Genomic DNA, 6,001 nt, shown 5'->3' on the forward strand with positions numbered 1-6,001 from the left:
GACATGATAGCATGAGCTTATTTCTGCAGTAAAGGTTTTGACCCATTTCACAACCTGTACAACATACAAAATATAAAAAAGTTGGAAAACCACTAGTGTCCCATCTTGTCCCAAGTTAGTGTTAGACTACTCAAGGAAATCTTGCATCTAGTATATCTGCTGCACCTCCAGGAATGGGAATAGGAGAGCCAGGTGATAGCTGTCATATTCCCATGATATGACCTTTAATTTATAAGTCAGGAAGAATACAATGGTGTACAGACAAAAAAAGACTGCATCTTGGCACTTTATCCCTTCCACCACAACTGATGTTTCCACATCATTCTTGAGGTATCTGCAGTCATCTCTGACTGTCTATGGGGTATTCAGCTAAATGGAGTAACAACAGCCAGTGTAGTGCCTTTCTCAGCCAAACCTGCTCACAAGCACAGTAATTCACAGCTTTCAAATGCAATCACATAAGCTGATATGTAAAAAGATTATCATAAGCAAACTCACACAGGTGAATTATTAGAACCTAGTCACTTTAGGATTATTATTACCTGGTAGAAAATAAATAACAATGTGTCAAAACAATAACTTAACACAGCAGGCTTTAGTTAATAGTCATTACAGAACACATTTAAATCATAAAATCATATAATCATAGTTTGTGTTGGAAGGGACCTTTAAAGGTCATTTAGCTCAACCTTCCTGCAATGAGCAATGACATCTTGCACTAGATCAGGTTGCTCAAAGCCCCATCCAACTCAACCTTGAATGTTTCCAGGGATAGGGCAAAAGAAAACCGAACCAAACCCAGACTTGCACATGCGCAAGCACACACAGAACAGCATGAGGCTCAAAGTGCAGTGAGACAGAATTAGAAAGCCACTACAAAGAAGCTGTGTCAAGTTATTATTTAACTAAAATTACAACAGCCAGAAATAATCACAGAATTGTTAGGGTTGGAAGGGACCTCTGGAGATCGTCCAGTCCAACCCCACTGCCAAGGCAGGGCCACCTAGAGCAGGTTACACAGGGCTGCATCCAGGTGGAATGACCTCCCATGGCACCCTGTGCCAGTGCTCTGCCACGCTCAGCATAAAGAAATTCTTCCTCTTATTGAGGCAGATACAAGATACACATGAACATCTCTGAAGACATTTCTCTCAGGCACATTGCTATACATAGAAGTGATTGCACAGCAGTATAAGTTTTTTACCCTTAATGACAATAAGGATCTTGGTAATGCACATCTTTTTTGACTCTGATGCTGCAGATCCAGAGTCTATGGGGCAATAAGAAGGATCACGCTTGGAATTTTTCCCTCCTCCACTGGATACTTGCAGGCCCCCACTTGTTTAACCTTGGGCATCAAATGGCACCTTCAGTCACTGCAGACACTTTCTCAGTCCAACGTCCTCCAACTCTCCCCACCTCAACCTCACGCCCCACTGCAGGAGCTGTTCCAAGGGTGAAACAGTGGGACAGTTTACAGATAGGACTCTAGAGTGTGACCATCATTATCCATGTCACTGAGAATGAAAGTTAAGTGCCTTGATTATGTAAGTGCACTGTCCTGCAGCACAAGCCAGTGGCTGGTGAAGTGTCCTCTCCTCAACCTGTGCCTCGTCAAAGGGCCTAACTCCTCTGGATGGGGGAAATACATCCAGCTCTTCCAGCCTCTCAGGTTTGCCTATTTCTAACAGAGCACTGTACTGATGAACTTGGGGGATGTGCTTAGCAGAGGCCATGTTCTCCTAGAACTCCTGGGGGATTTATGGTTTACTCAGCACAACACACTCAAACATTGGGCTGATTGTGGCACTAAGCTCTTAATTACTACTCAGATGTATGTATCACCAAATGATAAATCTTAATTCAACTGAGCAACAAAGCAGAAAAGACTGTAGTCACACTGTTATTTTAGCATAGTGAAAAAGATTCAAAATTACATGCAATTTATTCATATCCATGTAAAATATACCACAGGAAAAACAAAACCTCAACTCAAGCCTACAATACTGGCACTAAAGTGCATAATGAGATCCTGTCATTCCAAAGTGGTTTGCTGCATTTTAGTCTGATCATTGAGTTGTTTACCGTGAAAAAACCTACAATATCTTGAAGACAGAACAGGAGTGGGAGCTCTAGCCCTAACAGAAAAGTAGCTTTTTTATTTATTTTGTACAGGCAAATATAAATGGTGACTAAAAAAAGAAGACCAGAGTCTATTTGAAAATCATATGCTCCTTTTCTTGCTTTGAGACTGCTGAGTCTTTTCCCAAAGAAACTTGAATTTCTCCTCGTCAAAGCTTACTTTAGTTAAGACTACAGATGAAGACTTGAAGGTGACAGTGCTCTTCATTTAAGTTATGATGCATCAGTGAGTGATAGCAGTTACAGGTCTCATGCATTTGCAACTACTAGTATGATACATCAGCATTTCTAAGATTTCACAGCTGTAAGAAGCCCTATTCATTTACAGGAGCAGCCTAAAGAGATCTACTACAATGGCTTTAAAACATTGGATCAAACTGGCCATAGAGAATGTGATGGCCATGATGTCCCACTAATGGGCCCCTTTTATTTCAATATGAATGCTGTCCATAAAGGACAAAGGTATGAAAAACAATTCATTGGGTGGTGATGAATAATATGTTTTGTCTTTATGTTGTTCCCCTTTTAAAAAAAGACAGAATTTAAATATATAAACATATGAAATGTACAGATAAATATATAGAGATAGCTGTGGCAACATGTAGTTTGATCAGAACTGGATTGAGCAAAGGAAATCTAAAGACACCACAATATATCAGCATCACTGAATGAAATACTCATTAGAACTTGCATTTATGTAGTTCTGAAATCAATCAGTAAGAAAGCCATATAAAGCTTTTGTCTCATTATTTTAACCTCAGAGCCTAGAAAACTGAGGCTCAGATTCACTTATTGATGAGCCATATTCAAACCATCTCAGGTAAAGAATTTAGGTGTTCTGAGTTCCAGTTTTTTACCTAGTTAAGAATCAGAAAGACTTGGAAGCAAGATGAAAAAACTTTAGAAAAACAGTGGATTTTCATTTGGGCCTGTACTCAAAGGTTATAATGAGCAAAGCACTGACTCTTCTCTTTACCAATGGTTCTAATCAGTCATAATAGCATTAAACAGATCAGCCTGAATAAATCACCCTCTGTTAAAATAACTCTGAATTATACTTGCATATTAGAGAACAGAGTCTGCATGGGTACAAGTGAATAGTGCCTTGTTCTGTTTCTTGTTTAATTAATCCAAGTGTATTTAAAGCAAGCAGTAATTCATCAGGCTAAAAAATCCTGAACTATACCATATTACAGTTGCAGCAAATTCACCTACACGCAAGGAAAGCCTCATTTCTCACTTCCACTGGTGTTACATTAACATGGCTTTAACTTTGGTTGAGCTAATCCTTAACTCATTTTAGTGTGACAGGAAAAACAAACTTCAAATCCTCTACATAAGGATGCTTTAAATTTGCTGTATTTTTTTTTTCAATTATTTGACTCTGGTTTCAAATCAACCTTGGCTACAGATAGAACTTAGCAACAGACTTCCTTTTGGGCCGAGATGAGAACCAGCTAATTTTACACAATAATTTGAACTTTAAGGAGCCTTTGAAAAGTAAATGAGAAGACTAGATAGAGAAAAGTTCATTATGAAACCAAGCTAATGCAGCACTCCAAGACATGCTGCTCCAGAAGAAACACCTTCCTACAACCTGGAGAAATACTTTCCTTCTTTCAACAGCTGAATAGAGAAGAAGCAGCTCCACAATGCTGGGACTTGTCCTGCAACTAAAGTGCTGTTGGTCCATTGAGTAGAAGTCTCAGTCATGGCAGGGGGGTAAAGCACCAAGACTGCTGATATTTTCAAATCTCAGCGGCAGTAACCACACAGCAGCTTTTCTGCAAAATAAACGAAACAAGAATCCAGTTAATTCAGCAGTATATTTTTTTGTTTGGTTAAGAGTTCTAGGACAACCACAGGGTGGTTTCTTTGTGCATAAAGAAAAGAAACTTCTTGCTTACAAAGGATTCTTGCAGCCACTTTTTTCTGAAATGATTTATACAATATTATAAAGACAAGGCCTCTTTGTTAAGCAGAGAATTGATCCTGAAAGTCTCTCTTTAAATGTAGCTACTCTGTGTTGTTGCCTTTCTTGTCATATAGATCACACCATGAAAAGGGATGCTGCAAATGTCTCCATTTCTTTGTGTTTCCACTGCAAGCATTCATAATGCTAGGCCTATCTAAATCAACTGGCACTTGAGTACATTATTTTGGGTTAAATGTGGTAACCATACTACTTGCCTGATAAAAATAGCTAAAGGGATTCTTTAAAAATAAAGCACTGCTAGGACTTTAGATCCACTCATTAAGTAAACTCAAATAAACTCCAAAAAGAAAAACACACAGAGAGGAAATAACACTGCAAAAGCCAAAACCAGATTTTCCTGCAAGTTAGATCATGGGTAGGTTACTATGTTACAAAGCTATTAAAAGTTCATTTAAAAATAATTTTGACTGCTGTTGGCCTGTCAATTTATCTCAAAGTTGACTGTGGTTGTAATAGAAAATTGTGTAATACAGTGCTTCTTGAGAGGGAGAATTTTTTCCATTTTGTTGCTGTGCTTGTTTCCAGAAGTTAGTGGATTGAAATGGGAAAAACGGGTAAAAACACTAGTCTTGCAACAGGTCAGGAAAACCTGTTTAGAAAACTACTATGTAGAAGCACGCAAGTGAGTGGACCAAAGCTTCATGAAATCTGTCTCAGCATCAGTGAATTGAGGATGAATACTGAGAATCACAAAGAGGTATTAATTTCCACTGGATTTCCACCACAGAAGTTTATGTGGTGGACAATTAATGGTGTCCACTCTATCATGGAAAGGCAGATTCAAGTCCCTGAGGTAGCTCGTTTAAAGTCCAATAACTTCTGTGTTAATACATTACACTGTATAAAATCTTACTTAGTCAAAACACAACAAAATGTCCAACCTCTCACAATATGCTCTTGTTCACATGTTTCTGGACACAACTTGTCCAGAAAACCCCAATGCATCATTTGGCCTCCTAAGCAGATGATGGATGATGACACCATTAAAAACTTTCTTGTGGTGAAAGGTAGACTACTTTTATTTTGGCATCCTGTTGTTACTCATGACAGACTACTAAAAGGAAGCGGTTTTACATTGTATGTGTGTGTTCTCAGCCTCATTCACATCTTGACCCTCCACTGCATTTTGCCCAGAGGTGGCATCCAGAACCTCTGAGTGGTTCCCATGGTCCTTCAACAGAGGCAACGACTTCTGTGGTAGTTGCTGAAAGTGGCTGTGGGAATTGGTGTGCTGCTTTATGGAGATACTGCAGCACCTGAGGTAGCCTGACTTCAAAGTGGCTGAGTACATTTTGGTCAAAGACCAGAGACAGAACACGAGAGCAGAGACTCCCTGATCCCCAGGGGAGGCAACCAAGCCAGTCTGAGAACCACTAATGAAGAGTTTGTTAATGAAAGGGCAAAGAAAAGGAGCCAGGAAAAAGGACAGAGAGAGAGAGATGCTCTGTCAAAATTGTTTGGGTTGCTAAAAGGGAAGATAAGTGCCCTGTCAGAACTGGGTCCTGTAGAGCAGCCTCTTTTAGAGGACACTTTGCTATGATTTCACTACAGTTAGTGGAGCTGCCCTGAGGGTCTGGCTCATACCTTTGCTACAAAGCAATTACTTTTCATATTTCTACCCTTTTTAAACTATACTTCTAACCACAGCATGAAAACCTGAAAGCTTTCAACACTGAAAAATTATTGGGTGAAATCCTGCCCCATGAGAGCCAGTGGGAGCATAACCATTCCCTCTAAAATGGCCAGGGTTTGCAGCACATATGTCTTCATACACATTAATTTTTTTTCACATTACTGTTACTTGGTATAAGTGATAGGGCCAGTTTACATTTTGAATGATTTCCAGACAGCAGCAGGGATGGT

The sequence above is a fragment of the Pithys albifrons genome, chromosome 4 (assembly GCF_047495875.1).
Source record: "Pithys albifrons albifrons isolate INPA30051 chromosome 4, PitAlb_v1, whole genome shotgun sequence".
Taxonomy (NCBI): domain Eukaryota; kingdom Metazoa; phylum Chordata; class Aves; order Passeriformes; family Thamnophilidae; genus Pithys; species Pithys albifrons.